The sequence below is a fragment of the Mustela nivalis genome (genome assembly GCF_964662115.1).
Source record: "Mustela nivalis genome assembly, chromosome: 5".
In the NCBI taxonomy this organism is placed as follows: domain Eukaryota; kingdom Metazoa; phylum Chordata; class Mammalia; order Carnivora; family Mustelidae; genus Mustela; species Mustela nivalis.
This window is the reverse complement of record NC_139024.1, coordinates 59,960,045-59,978,693: the sequence shown is the minus strand read 5'-3', so window position 1 is coordinate 59,978,693 and position 18,649 is coordinate 59,960,045. Positions and strand designations below refer to the sequence as shown.

Below are 18,649 nucleotides of genomic sequence, written 5' to 3'. Positions count from 1 at the left end.
CTGTTGTCATATTACTTTAAAGTATTTTGAAGATAATTATTGTAAGTTATCAAGAAATAAGCAGATATCAGATTAGAATATGACCTCTGTTGCATTTTATTTTATGTTTTTTGAATATTAAATCATTTATTGATTACACATGATAATGGATGATACACAAGCTTTAATCCCATCTATAATTTTATCTGATACCATAATTCAATGTAGATATATTGCATAGGATGTGCCAACAATCATATTAATAACCAAATAAACTCCAAGACTTTGCTTGGGTGACCTTTTAATGGTGAACTCCAGGTCACAACACATTAACTGTCAGTTCAACTACACCAAGGTTTGTGGAGACAATGGCTTCTGTGCCCAAGCAGGTTGCAAATAAATTTCGAATGGAACCCGGCATCACCCTGAAGGAATTCTAACTTCACACTGTTGGGGTAGTATACCAAGATGGCTTCAGAGTAGACTAACTTTACACAGCACATTTAAAAAAAAGACACATTTATTCAGCGTCATGATCAGACTATTACATTTAGCAATCAACAGCATGGGTGCAAAAAAAAAAAACTACATTAAAACCCTTTGGTGGAATGCTTTACACTTTCCACAGAACAGAAACTAAAATAACCTGTTATACAATTAGTCACAAATACAGTCCTCGAGTTTTTTTGCCCATACACATGAGTATTGTCTAAAACATGTCTTCTTTGTAGCAGCTAGGCCCTGCCACCACTGTGCTTGGCTGAGTTCACAAATCTGTTGTAATCTCTAGCTTCCCTGTCACTTCTCTGGCTCTCCTCTCCTGCTAAGCTTTGTTTCCTGGCAGTAATTAAAACCTTCTGCCACTGCCATAGCTGCTGCTGCTGCTGGAACCACCATAGCCACCTTGGTTTCGTGGTTTGGCGAAGTATTGGCCTCCACCACCATAAGGGCTAGAGCTTCTGCCTCCAAAATTGCCTCCTTTCATGGGTCCAAAATTTGAGGATTGATTGTTGTAATTGCCAAAATCATTATAGCTTCAGCCACCTCCAAAGTTGCTTCCATCATTACCAGATCCATTATAGCCATCCCCACTGCCACCATATCCACCACCACCTCGACTGCCACCAAAGCCACCTCGACCACTGAAGTTTCCTCCGCGACCAAAGTTGTCATTCCCACCAAAACCACCTCCACAACCACCACCAAAGTTTCCAGAACCACTTCGACCTCTTTGGCTGGATGAAGCACTAGCCATCTCTTGCTTAGAGAGCGCTTTCCTTACTTCACAGTTGTGGCCATTCACAGTATGGTATTTTTGAATGACAATCTTGTCTACAGAATCATGGTCATCAAATGTTACAAAAGCAAAACCCCTCTTTTTGCCACTGCCTCGGTCAGTCATGATCTCAATCACTTTGATTTTCCCATACTGTTCGAAATAATCTCTTAGATGATGTTCTTCAGTGTCTTCTTTAATGCCACCAACAAAAATCTTTTTCACAGTTAAGTGGGCACCAGGTCTTTGAGAATCTTCTCTTGAGACAGCCCTCTTTGGTTCCACAACTCTTCCATCCACCTTGTGTGGCCTTGCATTCATGGCTGCATCCACCTCCTCCACAGTGGCACAGGTGACAAACCCAAAGCCTCTGGAGCGCTTGGTGTTCGGATCTCTCATTACCACACAGTCCGTAAGTGTTCCCCATTGCTCAAAATGGCTCCTCAGACTCTCATTGGTTGTTTCAAAGCTCAGACCTCCGATGAAGAGCTTCCGAAGCTGTTCAGGCTCTTTGGGAGACTCTGACTTAGACATGATGGCGGTGGGAGGGGAGATTTTAACGATGCTTACTCGGGGGCGTCCACAGGCAGAAAGGAGTAACCTAACGAACGTATCTCCTCTGTTGCATTTTAAATCAAGTAGGTTGTCTTCCTGATTTCTAGGGTCATTAAAATGTTTAAAAATTACCTAGTAATAATAACATTTTTAAATTATTTTTAAGATTAAAATTTACAACTTAAATAACAAGATACAATAAATAAGAAATTTTGAGATTTATAAACTCTTGAGAGATGAATCATAAGGAGTACTATATAGCACTCCTTGAGTAAGAAGAGTGAATTTATCAACAAATAATAATATTATATTATTATATAAAATTATATACAAAATTATAAATTTATAAATATATTTATTGATATGCTTATGTAAATAAATTCTATGTATTACATAAGATATAAAATAATAATTAGTATTTGTTAATTATACAGAATTATTACTCTGTCCATGTGATACACACATTAAATATACATGTGATGCAATTGCTTTTGATTGATTATAAGAAGTACTGTATTTAGTAATGCATTGTATCTGTCAAATCCTTCTTTCCATTTATTCTCAGCACAGGAAGATCAATATTGAGACATGATGAGTTCACCAAAGAACAGATGTTTGCATTTCACACTGTCTATTAACTGCTTAAGAAAAACTTCCAGGCTTTATAAGCAATTTTTCTATTTAATATGCTTCCAAAATAATTAGATGTGAAGTAACTGGTCAACTATTACATTTTTTATTAAAAATTAAAGTTTTTTTTCTTGATATTAGCTTCATGAAGATTTCCAAAGTAATGTATGCTGAATTATTTAACACAAGTGGAAAATAAAATTCAATAGAATTTCTGAAAGAAATAAAAATGTTCAATGCATAATATGTCCACAGGTACACTGCAAATTGCTGATTATATATATAGTAGGAACGTATAATTTGTCACCTAACATGATATAGTTTGAGAGTGAAGGGGGTACTATTAATAATGTTTACAATGTATGTAAAACAAGTCTGTCTATGGCAGGACATCCTGGTTACATTGAAATAGTTAAAACAAATTGGTCCTTACCTCTTTAAAACATATTAAGATATGATAGATATTTTATATATAAACAAATACAAATTTTTATATTATTTAAGAGCCGAATAGGCACAGTCATAATGGAACTGGATATGGTGAGAACAAGATTTTAACACCAACCTTGATATCCTGATTATTGGTAGTATTAGGTGGCTATCATATTTACAATTAAAACCTTTGTCTTATTACATATAGTTTAACCTTCCTCTGCTATTGCAATTTTTTTCCACCAGATGGTAGCCAATAAAAGCAGGAAACAGAGAGATTAACACAGTTAAAAGAACCAAGATTAAATTGAAACAAAACTCAGAGAATTAGATTATAGCTAGAGATGTAAGTATGGATGTAAAAATTCCATATGTCAAATAAATTAAAACTAACATTTTTTAACATCTTTTTCAAAAAAAATATTGTTCCAGTATTGACTCTGGACAAATTCTTTCAGGTTAACTTGCATTTCTAGGCTTCTGAGACTTTAAATAATATACACAGGAAAATGTTAAATTTGATCACTGGAGTCAATGTTCATTTTATTCATAGGTCATTCACAATCATATGAATACAGACTTTCAATATTTTTTTCAGGGAAGAAATCTTTATTTTTTATTTTAACTCCAGCATAATTAACATACAGCATTATTTTAATTTCAACTGTACAATATAGTGATTCAACAATTCTATACATTACCCAGAACTCATCATGGTAAGTTAGTGTGCTCTTAATCCCCTTTATCTATTTCACCCAACCCCCATTCACCTCCTCTAGTAACCATCTGTTTGTTCTCTAAAGAAAACAGAATTTTAAATATTCCTCAATTCTTTATGTAAAAGAAACACTACGATGTTCTAAAATATAATTTTTAGAATATTCATTTTCTGACAGTGCTTTTTAAAAAGCCACTTATCCCTCTTATCTGGCAAAAATCAGATGTGTAGCATTATTTCCTCTCTGTGGAGTCTTCTCCTCTAGCCTTGTTAGTCTTGGTTTGTACATGAAGTATTCATTATTTGCAAAAACCAATTATCATCCCTGTCTGGATACATTAAGATTTTTTCTACAAGTCTTTTCCTCTCTATCACGTTTTAAGCAACAGTTTACATGAATTATTCATAGTTCCCATATTGCAGGCAAGTTTTTTTTTATTAAATTTGATCATAATAATAGTTATTACCCCAGTCATGGCAGTTTTATGAGTCTTCTTCAATGCCATTACCTGGAAAGATTTCAATCAAGAAATATAAAAGATGCAAATCAATTTCCATAATAAAATTAAACTGTACCATCTACTCCTTCATTCCAGCAATAGAGCTGATTGACAGCCTCTTCCTGATAGCTGGAGCAGATAACATTCACATAGAGAAATGGAGAACGGCAGATCATTTGCTCTTAAGAATTTTAGTGGCTTTTTCTTCATTGTTGGTATTTGTGTTTGCTAATCTCACTGGAACATAATATTTAACTCAGAGTCTGTACAGAAATTTACTTTCAAGCAGAGTATTTTCCTTTCTAATACTAGCTGATTTTCTCAGGTAGTTGTGTTTATAAAAATAAACACAGTTTGGAGTGCAATACCACCACTTTCCTCCTAATGACAGTGATCATTCTCTATAATTTATTGGGAAGAAAGAGCAATTAATTTGGTTCTGGGGTATCAACTTTTTAATTAAAAAATCACATTTTTATGGTGGGAATTTTCTCCTAAGAAATATATCAGATTCTACTCTCATACAATGAGAGGATGTGTTCATTGGATTTTAAGATTGCAGTATTAGACTGGGAAATTTTTACATTGAGAAATTATGATGTTTGAGAGCAGAACAATTATTGTGAATATGTGCATTAGATACCCCGTCTAAAAGAAAGGGTCTGTACCCCTGTAACCACTCTCACATCTTCCTCATATCAGTGAGTAACTAGAGACATGACTGGAATGAGCAACTATCTAATTCCACTCCTCCCAAAATGTATCACAGGATTTGAGTAAAAGATGAGATAACAACAATGATCTTTAAAAAAAAAAAAAAAAAAAAAAAAATGACTCTCTGGGGTGCCTGGATTGCTCAGTCAGTTGGGCATCTGACTTTTGATTTCTGCTCAGGCCAAGATCTCAGGGTCGTGATATTAAGCCCTGCCATGATGGTCTTCATGTTCAGTGGGAGTCTGCTTGAGATTCTCTCTCCCTCTCCCTATGCACCCGCCCTTTCTCTCTCTCTCTCTCTCAAATAAATAAATAAATAAATAAATCTTGAAGGAAAAAAAAAATGACACTTCAACATTCTTTAAGACAATGGAACCAATATTAAAAAAAAAAAAAAAAAAGACAATGGAACCAAAGAGAGATCTTATAACCTAATCCTTTCTTTTCTCATCAAATATCCACCATTAATAGTTAATATTGACTTAACATCTAAAACCTCTCCAGCTTAATATCTTTACTTTTCTCATGATTTACACTTTCAAAATACTTCTATGTTGAGGGGCGCCTGGGTGGCTCAGTGGGTTAAAGCCTCTGCCTTTGGCTTGGGTCATGATCCCAGAGTCCTGGGATCGAGCCCCACATCGGGCTCTCTGCTCAGCAGGGAGCCTGCTTCCTCCACTCTCTCTGCCTGCCTCTCTGCCTACTTGTGATCTCTGTCTGTCAAATAAATAAATAAAATCTTTAAAAAAAATACTTCTATGTTGAGAAGGTATTAAAATATAATTTCAGTAATAGAAACAAATTATTTTTAGTGAAGCAAGATAGAAAATTTAAAGTGCAGTTGTCAGTAGTAGTAATTATCAGAAGGTCTAATCATACTAGACCTACTTATCTTTCATACATTACCTCAAACTGTACTTCTTCTAGCCTTTAGTGACTCTTCTATCTGATAAAGAAGCCCCCTCACTCTGCCTGTCTGTATGTTAGTACTTCTCACCAAGAACAGTTCCTCCAAATTGTTTATGTCTAAACCATACTATAACTACTTTCCAGCCAGAAATACTGGATATATGTCCCATGTCTAGAACAATGTGCAGTAAATGCTTTCTGATTTGAATAGTGGATTTACAGGTATCCTAGTTGCAGAGTTAAACAGTTTCCATAATTGATATATGTGTTCCAAAATGATCTCTTGTAATCAGTAAGCAATTTTTCCTCTTCCACTGTATAACAGACCATAATGTTCATTTTTGTAACCTATGTTGTATTCACATCCATGCTATTTATTCTCTAGTTTAATAAATATCAATAAGAGCTTCATTCAGAAAGCCATAAAATTAATTTGAATTTAACTATTATATCTTATGTTTATAGGATAAAAGTATTATATTTCCAAAAAAAAGGGCTAACACAACATACACATAACATTTACATGTAAATAATTTGAATGTAAAATGTTTAGACATTTAAAACTGGCTAAGAATAATCTTAATAGCAAATTTAAATAACTAAATTTCCTGCAAAGTTGTGGAATGTGGAGCACAAAATTAGATGTCATATTCCTAGTGTATAAAGAAAATAAAGAATCAAAACAAATTACACCATTTGTATTACTCATGAAGAAGAGCCAAAAGATGAGTGAGTGAGATAAAAGATGACTCTCTGAGCTGTAAGTAGATTTTTCCCATGAATACTATCCTTATTGGAATCCTAATAATAACAAAGATAATAATATATATTACTACAAAGCTACAGTAATTAACAAGCATGGTCTGGCATAAGGATAGAAATATAGATCAATGAAAATTATTTGTTAAGTCTGGAAAAAAAAAATAAACACCTTTACATTCTGAGCCATTTGAATTCTGACAAAGATGCCAAGACAATTCAATGGTGAAAAAAGACTCTTTTTAAATGAATAGTGTTCAGACAACACAATATCCACATGCAAAAGACCTCACATCCTATAAGTCACATCATATATAAAAATTAACTTACTGTAAACCATACATCTAAATAAATATAAGAGGTAAAACTATAAAACTCTTAGAAGAAAATAGGAGTAAATTTCAGTGTCTTGGGATTAGGCAATAATTTCTTATATATGAAACCAAAAATCACAAACAATTAAAAGGAAAAGGAAAAGGTAAACTGGAATTCATCACATTTAGAAACTTCTGTGAACACAATAAAGTTAAAAATGAGAAAAAGTATTTCCCAGTTTTATCTATGATAAGGGACATGCATCGAACATAAAGAACTCTTACAACTCAGCAATAACTAGACATACTAATTAAAAATGGGCAATGGATTTGAATAGGACTTTCTCAAAAGAAGATACCCAATAGGCCAAGAAACACAGGAAAAGATGCTTAACATCATTAGACACTAGAGAAATGTAAGTCAAAACCACAATGAATACCATTTCACACTCACTAGAATGGTTACAATTAAAAAAAAAAAGCAATAACAAGTGTTAGTTTCCTAGAGAAATTGGAACACATATATTCCCAGTGAGAATGTAAAATGGTTAGCTACTTCGGAATACAGCTTATCAGTTCCTCAAAAAGCTAAATACAGTTACCATTGGTATATATGCAAGATATTACAAAACGTTCCCATAAACAATATGAAAATATTCACAGTAGCTTTCTTCATAATAGTCGAAATGTGACAATAACTCAAATATCTATCAACTAATGAATAGAGAAAGAAAATATATCCACACAATGGAATACTATTCAGCAATAACAAGCAACAAGGTACTTATACATGCAACAGCATGGATGAATCTGATATCATTATGTTAATTAAAAGAAGCCAGTGAAAAATGACCATATATTATATGATTTTATTTATAGGAAAAGTTCAGGAAAAAACAAAGAGCAAATGGAACAAAAGAAAACAGCAAGCTGTGTGATAGATTTTAACCCAACCATATCAATAATCACTTTAAATGTGAATGATGTAAAGATATCACTTAAAAGACTGAGATCACCAGACCAAATTATATGCTATTTTTAAAAACCTCACTTTAAATATAAAAATATAGATAAGTTAATAGAATTTTGAATTAGAATATCTTTAAGGTTTAAACTAAAATGTTGGAAACATACACTAAATTAAGAATAATTATGCTATCTTAAAAGGGTCAATGAATAAAGTACACATCCTGGGTCACTTTGGTTCCATTTTTTCAACTTTTTGTATTTTAGTTCAAAAACCAAAGATGTTAATATTAACCAGTAATATGAGAAACCTAATTTGAGATTCTACATTTTAGGAACACTTTATTTCTATTTGTTGTTATGTCAGTGTTTTTTTTTTTTTAATTGCTTTCCTCTTGCCTCAGATAACTGAGACTGACTCCACCACTTCATTTTCTGCAAAGTGCATTCCAAACCCTCCTCTGCCTTATAGCAACAAAGACAGAGTACTCAAAATGTGAGAATTTTTGAATTAATATCCTGAATATAAGTCATTATGAGCAAATTATTCTAAGACATCAGTAAGTGGCTTTTGTATAAATAATAATCATTAACAGCTAACATTATTCCTGCAGATAAAAGGCAAAATTTACTTACCTTGCTAATGTTTACTTTAATATGTTTTAAACATTTAGAAATATATTCAGAAAAAAATAAAAGTGTTTCATATTTATTTTTATATTTTTTTAAAGATTTTATTTATTTATTTGACAGAGGGATAGAGAGAGCACAAGTAGGCAGAGAGGCAGGCAGAAGGAGAGGGAGAAGCAGGTTTTCTGCTAAGCAGGGAGCCCGACATGGGGCTTGATCCTAGGACCCTGGCCAAAGAAAGCCGCTTAACCAACTGAGCCTTGCAGGTGCCCCAATAAAAGTTTTTTAAAATGGAAGGTGCATCATCTTCTGCTTGTTGTTAAACTAATTTTTGTTTTGTTTTGTTTTAAACAAGATCTAGTATTGAAGAAATCTGACAGCATAATTAAGTAAGTTCCTACATCTTCCCTTTACCTGACATTTCCATGTGAGGATGCCTCTAGATGAGAAATAAAATGAAGTACAAATACAGAGTAGCTGTTTTCAGGACCAAACTAGTTTTGAAAATCTCTGATAGTTGCTGTACCCTTTGTGTTTGTTCATCTTGAAAACTCACCTTTGTTTACTCTATTTATTTCACTTTCCAGGATACAAAAAGAATCTCTGATGGTTTGTTTCAATACCTACTTCTCTGTTGAGTGATTAGCTGACACTGGATGAACATCTTGTGTCTTGATGTTTTAGTGAAAATGCTTTTCCTTTTCATGTGAGAAAAAAATAAGTTAAAACAAGTCAACCTTATTCAAATATATTTTTATTCAAGACTCTTTGCAACTGACTTTATTTTTATTATGCATAGATTAAAAGATGACTATATATCTAACAAACACATTGGCAGTTTCATTTTGCAAAGTCACCCAACTGAAACAGTTGTTTTAGAAGAAATAATTAAGGGTTAAAAAGAATCCCTAATTCTCTATGAACTCCATTAGTAATGAAATAATGTTATCACTTATTCACTAATATTAAAATATAGACAGGTAAGAATCTGATGACAAAACAAAAAGTAAATATGTAAAGTTTTACTTAGGAGGCTTCTGAAAATGTAAATATAGTCCCAGTAGAATGTTTAAAGTACCTAGCAGTTTACTCATAGTCACAACCAAATAAAATTCCTGATATGTGTTACTTCCTACCTGATCTATTAATAAAGAAACTAAATGTTCTCAAGGTTTGTCAGAATAACTTGGCTGAATACTTGTTGACCATTTGTTTTGTTTTTTTTTTGTTTGTTTGTTTCTGTTTTTTTTCCCTATTGTGTTTGTTTAACTAACAAAGCAGTAAAAGTGAAATGCATGTATACGAAGGTAGAATTTTTTTTTCTTTTACAAAACCAGGGAATGACTATGTGCTAATTAATATTAAGCAAAAGTGTTATTGAATCTTACACTATTTTGAAGGCAAGTATTATAAAAGTGTGTGTGTGTGTGTGTGTGTGCATACTGACACAGTATCTATCACTTCAGGGGACCAGCCAAAGCTTGATGAAATGTAAAATCTGTTGGTATGATCACTGAGAGTATTCAGATTATAGGACTTTAGAATCCACTATTTACTCTCCTCATCAATCTAAAACATAATCTGTTGTTGCTACAAAACTATGACAAAACCAACATTGTTTATTATTTTATATAGTTAAGAGCTATAAATATGCAACTAATATGAAATACAGATTTTATCCAAATGAATTTTAATTAAGAATATTAAAAGCTTTCTGATAAGTGCCAATAATGGCTTACCTAAAATTTACCGAGCTACATTCTTTGGAAAAATATAAGAACACGTAAATGATTTGGAAAGTGGGATGGAAAGTCACTGATGATTCAGGACTGACCATTTATATTAAAAAATAAAATATAAATGTATTTCTGCATTAGCATGGAGAATCTGTATAAAGAAGGCAGATAATGACCATCTAGACTTTCTTTTCTTTAAAGAAGAGTGTTCCTCTAGTAAGAAGAGGAATATCTTAGTATTTTGGAATTCCTCAAGAAAAACATATTTCCAATATGGAAATTTTAGAAGAAGTCTCTGGTTCATCTGGTCAGAAAAATATTCAAAAGTAAAAAATTGATTTATGATCTTTACTAACATATAATGTCTTGGTATGAATAATATTTAGTTAATCAGCAATACTTAGTTTATATCATTATTGTATTCCCATGAATATCCTCCACAGAGATAAGGGAAACATTCTTATATTATACCAACACATTTTTATGGAACTTACAGACTCATTTCAATTAGGGCATATATATTTTAACGTGCTAGGGGTCTTAGGGCCTTATCACTTGTTCTTAAATATGACATCAAAATAAGCCTATACTTGCACACCATCTGAGGCTGCATGTCTAACATTTTGATTTTTGCAGTTCCTTTACACCATAATTAAAAAGAGAGTGGCATTTACTAATTGTGTGGAGTCAGAGCATGGGTTACATTGTGTATTTGGGAGACAACAGTTTTAGAAATGCAATATACATAAGGGTCAAAATGGAGGGATGTGTGTACTCTGTATATGTGGCTATAATATCAGTGGTTAAAAATGAGCTATGGCCAGAAGCACTGTGATAGTCTTTGTGGACTGAAGTTATAGCTTTTCATGTCCTCTCCTTATTGTAAAACAAAACTAATTTAATGTCAACAACCTATCTCCTCATACATGGGATTTCAATAATGCTAATAGAACAGACCAATATGGAATAATGACACGACAGTGTGCTATGTTGAACCCTGGCCAAACCAAACTTAAAGACCCCGTTTGTAAGAAATTAGATCAAGTTGGAGTGTTTGATTTTAAAATACATGAAAAAAGATGCCAGTCTAATAATTATTTTCTTTGGTTGAAATCAAATAAAGGGTAGAACCAAGTCTTATGTCCTGAGACAAAATATGAAAACTCTACTATTCTTTTTTTTTCTTTTGAGTTTCATAACATTACTTTAATCCTAGGAAGGGTATTAGAAACAGTATATAGTGTTAACAACAACAACTACAAGAAAATTAAGACCACAATGTTTATATTAAGAAATGATATCTATAAATAAAGTGTTTTGTTATCAATGCAATGATTTACCTATCTTTTTATATTTTTGAAATATGTTAAATACTTTAACAAAAAGTATGGCTTCATATTAAAATATATGAATTTACCCAATTTTTAGAATAATTTATTAAATGAATTTGTGATCAATGTTTCAATATTTGAGATAATACATGTATAAAAAGTAAAGGTTTTACTTTTCTTGCATGAAAACATGAAATTAATAAAACAAAAGGTAAAAGAGAAGAACACAATAATAAAGCCATTCAAACAGATATAAAAGAGAACTAGATGAAAACTGGGTGATTATTAATACATTTTAGAAAAAGAAATTAATATAATAGCATCTAATAAATGGAATGTTAAATTACCAATAAAAATGTGTTGAATATGCCTTTCCCTTTGAACAAAAGTCCCATGGGGTACTCTAAAATATTAAAAACAGTATGTAATATTGAAGAGATCAAAAGTAAACCATTATGTACACAGACACATATCAGGACTGAGCAAACATCTTATTCAAGGATAAGTAAATATTTTTACAAATAATGAAAACATGGCCTTGGTAATGCTAGGAACACTGTGGTTTCAGAAAAATTACTACATACATATTGAGGAATTATTTTTTCTAAATTCAGAATTGAAGAAAACATGAAATTTATAAAACCAATGGTAAAAGACAAGAACAAAATAATAAGCCTATTCAAACAGATACAAAAAGAGAACTGGATGAGAAGCAGCAGGTAAAAATAAGGATATCAGGACTCAGGCAATGAAAATAAAGAAAGAAAACAATGAGATACTTCAAGTCATATTAGATTCAAAAGTGTATAAAAACGCCATTCAGGAAAGCCTTCAGATTATAAAGATCAAAAATAAGATAAAATGAAAGGAAATTATTCAAATGTAGGAGAGGTAATATAAATTCAAATTATGGATTATTGGTATTTCTGAAGAATAAAATAAATTCATAGAGCAATAATAACATTTAATAGAAATAATCATCGGCATTAAATAAATTCCAAAACTTGCATATTTATGAGTGTCAATTCAGGGAAGATTAATGGTTACTCACAAATCTTTGGCCTTAGATTTATTTATAATTACAAATGCCAGGGAAGAAAAGAAGGAATATGTACATATCTCTAAGAGATAGTTTCAGCAATTCAAAAGTTTATGCTAATTTTATGACAAAATAATAAAATATGGTATGCAAGATTCAGAATCCTTTTTAAAAGATCATGAAAAAAAAGACAAAAAACTAACTCCGACTTTAAAAATCAAGTTTGAGGAAATACTAAGTTGCAGATGATCTAGAGTTTTCACACTTACAGGCAAAAAGAAAAGGCCTCAAAAGTCTGACTACCTTCAAGCACCTATCAAGCTGAAAAAAAAAGTATGAAAGAGTATATATAAAATAAACAGAACACCTATACCATGTGGTAAACTACGGCATTTTACCCAATTAATTATATTTATTCAAACAACAGTCTTTGCTTGCAAAGACTGTAGGAAAGCAGAGGTGTTGAGCTCCTCCAGTGGGTAGCTAGGTAAAAATGAATTGTGTCTCTAAAGGTGAAGTCCAAATGAGGATGAGAGGCTGCTGAAATAGTCATTGATCAGATCAGGCAAATCTATAAAAGAAAATATCGACAGGATGTTAAGTGGATGGTGTCAGTAACTTCATAATTTTGGGTATAAGGACAAGACCACAGCAGAGCATTTGTAATCCACTATGAGGCACCATTCATTCCTTCTAGGTTTAAGAGCTGGGCATATTGGATTGTTTAGAATAAAAGCAGTGAACTAATGGATATGAACCACTTCACTAATTAGGTCTTATATAATACTTTTCAATCCTTGCAGGACTTACTTTATATTGGACTGTATTAACTATTTTAATGGAGGGTAGCAGGCTGGGAAGGTGGAGGTGAAAAAGCAATTTATGGAGTCCCATTTTGTCAAGCCAACTGGTAAGTGCCATAAACTTAATTCAATTTTACTTTGTTACTTAATTTGCCTGAGCATCCATGCCCATTTTCAGACTGTCTTAAAATTAAGACAATGAGTGCTATGACCACAAGCAAGGCAATAATCTCAATGGTTAAGATGAGGCATATATATTTGTCTTCTAAGATCACAGTGGGCATCTTATATAACTTTAATGAAATTCTCAGGTATAACTGTAGATTAGGTTCCAGTAGTGATTAAGGCCATGAAAATTTGACAGTTGGTGCATTTCAATAGATGTTAAAGTTAATTCAGAACCTATAGTGATCCAAAAGCTAATCAATGCCTTTTTTTTTCTTTTTGTTGTATAAATTATTTTAGTAAATTTTAGCTTTCCATTTGGGTTAAATTGTGAAGGCTTTTACAATTTGTTTGTTTTCTCCTCTTGTATCCAAGTTCCTTTCTTACCTTTACTCATTTTTTTTCATCTTTTTGTTCATTGGATATACTTAGGTGAAGAGAGATTGTATCCTACTAATATTGGTAATTTCCTGCTCGAAACAGCCTTAAGTACCCTTATGGATAGGAAACTCTCCCCATGCTAGTGGTTGCTTTATGGTGTTTGAAGACCCCAAAATTAACTCAGGTTTGAGTTAACACATTGGCTGCACTACAGTGGTACTATGTTTTTTTGTTTGTTTGTTTCTTATAACCCTGAGGATTAGGTTCTTTATATCTTTTTATTTTTTTCATTTAAATTCAGTTAGCCAAAATATAGTAATCATTAGTTTCAGACATGGAGTTCAATAACTCATCAGTTGTGTAATACTCCGTGGTTAAAAAGGAATGATAGCTTTCAGTTATATATATCACATTAAGGATCATCTACAATCAATTATCTAAGTTTCACAATAAAATAAAAAAAAATTGAAACAGAATATTAAAGTCAAAGTAAAAGAATATAAAGAAATAATAAAAACAGAAACACAAATCAACATAAAAAGAAAATAAAGAAATAAATGAAAATAAAGTGTTTCTTTTGAAAAATCCCCAAAAAGTTGATTGCATAAAAAAAGAAAAGTTAATAATTATCAAGAATTAAAGATGGGTTATAACTACAGATCCTTGAGCAAGAAAACATTAATAAGAGAATATTATGAAAATATTTGTAACAATATACTTGAGTATTGAAACAAACAAGAAATTTATAATTTTGTTAAATTTATTAAATCTACAGAAATAAATTCCCAAAAGACAATGAAGAAATGTAATCTAAATGACCCATTTCTATTAGGTAACTTGAATTCAGAATTTAAAGTCTTCTCATAACAAAATCTTCCAGGCCACAATGGCTTCTTTGGAAAATTCTATCAAACGTTTAAGAAAGATATAATGCCAATCACACAAAAAGGAATATTCAATTTTCACTGCACATGAAAATAATATAACAAAAGTTCAATACCTGTAGTGAATCTCAGCTGCATTTTTTATTTATGTTTTATCTATGACAATTTTCACACTATTATGGGAGAGTTGAACAGTTGCAAAAGTGCGGTGCTTATCATCGCTTATCACTGCTGCCTGGTACATCCCACAAATCACAGTGATGCAGTAATAATACAAACCCTTTCAAAAAAGTTTTTTGTGCCTTGATTTATAAGAAAAATAAAAACTTGAATTCTCTCTCATATAAAAAATAAAAATAAATTGTAATTGAATTATATATATGTGAAACTACACATGCATAAATGCATAAGCACACACAGAAAGTATTGATCATTTTAACTCTATAAAATATGAGAAATTCTATTAATCAAAACCCAATTAACAATATGAAAAAGTAAATGACAGAGTAAGATTTGCAAATTGTATCCAGTGAAAATATAAAGAACTCTTTAAAATAAATAGGAAAAGACATATTATTCAAAAGAAATAAATAAATAAAATTGAGTATGCAGTTCACAAAAGATATTAAGCAAATGGCTAACATATTATGAAACAGTACTCAACTTCATTAATAATCATTAATATAAAACAAAAACAATAAGTTAACACTACCCTCTTACTAGAACAGTATTAAACAGCATTAAATAGACTGACAATGCAAATGGTGGTTAGACTATAGAGAAATCTATACTTTCATATTTTTATAGTTGTAATGTGTTTTACTTGAATCACTTTTGAAAAAAATTAAGTGTTTTTCACTAAATTTGTTTGATCAAGCATTTCCACTCCTGAGTTAAATCCAACAGAATAAGCATTTCCACTCCCAAGTTATATGCAACAGAAATGTGCACCAAAAGATATGTATGAGCATATTCATAAAAACATTATTCATAATATCTCTATACTGGAAGCAACTCATATGTCTACTAGAAAACATAAACTGTGTTATTTATACTATGGATCACTATCTAACAATGATAGTAATCATTGTCTCTCAAAAATAATGATTAAGAAATGAATCCAAGGGGCAACTGGGTGGTTTAGATGGTTAAGTGTCTGCCTTTGGCTCAGGTCCTAATCTCCAGACCCTGTGATGGAGACCTATGTTGGGGGTCCCAGTTAGGCATAGAGCCTGCTTCTCCCTCTCCCTCTGCTTCTCCCCTGCCTGTGCTCTCTCTGTCTTTCTTTGTATCTCTTTCAAATGAATAAATTTAAAAAATCTTGGGGAAAAAAAAAAGAAACAAATCCACATCCTACAAAAAAAAAAAAAAGAAATGAATCCACATAATGTATGGTATTATCATATATAATACCATACATTATAATACATAATACCATACATACAAACCATATATTACATACCATACACTATGTACATAATACATAATACCATAGCTATTATAATACATAATACCATACATTATGGTATTATGGTATGAATCCACATACGATCCACAAATGAATACATAAAAGTATGCCTGTATGATTTCATTAGGCTTAACAAGAAGCCATTAATAGTTCATTAGAAGTCAGAAAAATTAGAAACATGTAAGATTAGGGACTGGAAACCAATGTAAAATGAGCTTCTCAAGTACTCATAAAATTCTGGTTTACACCCTATGTGGAAGTTGCACAAATTCTTTTACATTACAAAGATAAACACAGCTATATTGATAGTTGTATACTTTTCTGTATGTCTTTCATTTTTAATTATAAAAACGTATGGTGATTTGAAATAATAAGACTCTTGGAGGTATGGTAGGTAGACATGAGCTATATATAGTATGATATTGACTATATCACTATTCACACCATTTTATTTCTACCCATGGGGTGCCTGTGTAGGTTAAGCATCTGCCTGCAGCTCACTTCATGATCTGAGGGTCCTAGGACTGTGCCCTACATCGGGCTCTCTGCTCAGAGGGGAGTCGGCTTCTCACTCTCACTCTCCCTCTGTCCTCTCCCTCTCTCTCTTTCTCTCTCAAATAAATAAATAGAATCTTTTTTATAAAGTTTTATTTCTACCTTTATATTCATAAGTTAGGCCCACATATATCAAATGGTTTCCTCAAAGCATAATGTACCCAATTGTATTTGCTATATTTTGATATGAAATATTCTTACTGAACCATATGGTAAAGGAATAATTTACATTTCTTGTCACTAAGACAATCCAAATGACTTTAAACAAAGTGATTTTTTATAGTATCCAGTTTGTTTGGCTTCTATATATGTTAATGAAAAAATCTAAAATGCTCCAAATTCCAATTATCATAATTTCTCTGAAGCACTGCCCCTTAGGTGGTTTCCTCTCTCTTTTCTTTTCAGTTGTCCCTTCCTTACTCAAACATGCCATTACACTAACATGCTTTTCTCTGCAAAAAATAAAATAGAGGGACTCCTGGGTGGCTCAGTTGGTTAAGCAGCTGCCTTCAGCTCAGGACATGATCCCCGTGTCGTGGGATCGAGTCCCACATCAGGCTCCTTGCTCGGCAGGGAGCCTGCTTCTCCCTCTGCCTCTGCCTGCCTCTCTGTCTGCCTGTGCTCGCTCTAACTCCTCTCTCTCTAACAAATAAATAAATAAAATCTTCATATAAATAAATAAATAAATAAAGCAGAAAACCAAAACATACTCCCCCAAATTATCTTTTCACCCTCTTCACTCCCACATCTCTCTCTAGCTTCACTATTAATGTATGTGTTAACATATGCTTTTTTAATATATTTTTATATATTTTTATATTTTATATATTTATATATTTATATATATTTATATATATTATATATATTTATATATGTTTATATATATAATTAAATATATAAAAATATATAATTAAATAAATATATTTGTATATTTATTTATATATATATTTTATATATTTTATATATATTTTTATATTTTTTAAATATATAAAAGTGTTCCAAGATTCATTGTTTATGCACCGCACCCAGTGCTCCACGCAATATGTGCCCTCCTTTACACCCACAACATACATATTTTCTACTTTTACCTTGATTTTCTAGTCAACATTTAGGGAAAAGATGATAGCATCTTCTCCTTTCTTTCTCCATCTCTATACAGTTGCACTTTCAAATTTCTTTCAGTTATTACTTCATATTTATTTATTTATTTTGTAAAATTAATAACATTCTCATTTTGACGGGCACCTGAGTGGCTCAGTGGGTTAAAGCCTCTGCCTTCGGCTCAGGTCATGATCCCAGGGTCCTGGGATCGAGCCCCACATCAGGCTCTCTGCTCAGCAGGGAGCCTGCTTTCCCCTCTCTTTCTGCCTGCCTCTCTGCATACTTGTGATCTCTGTCTGTCAAATAAATAAATAAAATCTTTAAAAAAAATAACATTCTCATTTTGAGACCATAATCAATCACCCTATGCTCTATCAATAGATTCAATAGGTTCAATCTAGAAGTTGAAAATAAATAAGTCATATTTATATTATTACTATGGAAATACTGTCCAATACAATATTTCCTTTTCTAATTTTCATTTCCTTTGCTAATTTTCAGTGATGCAACATCTAGTCTATTAAATAAAATGCTCTAACTTCTTGCTCCAAATCTCAATTATTTCCTTCACATTTGCACTGTAGCTTTTTCAAGTCCCTGTGCCAAGCTCTAAACATTCCCCATGACATCCTCCTTTAATCCTGAAAAAAAATCATATATCTCCTTTTCTATATTACCAATAATTTCTAGTACTTGCTTACTTTCTTTGTGGACTAAAATCCATAATGATCTTAAAAACATCATTTCTGAAAACTCATTGATTTTGTGTTCCAAATCGAACCTCTTGATTTTCTAATATATCAT

At 31.8% G+C, this 18,649-nt stretch overlaps 1 pseudogene across 1 annotated transcript; it reads right to left on the bottom strand.

The window, feature by feature from the left end:
- Positions 1–263: 263 nt before the first annotated feature.
- On the bottom strand, positions 264–1,789 carry LOC309864271 (heterogeneous nuclear ribonucleoprotein A1 pseudogene; annotated as a pseudogene). Its single transcript has one exon. The product of its transcript is annotated as a heterogeneous nuclear ribonucleoprotein A1 pseudogene (transcript).
- Between the last annotated feature and the right edge of the window lie 16,860 nt (positions 1,790–18,649).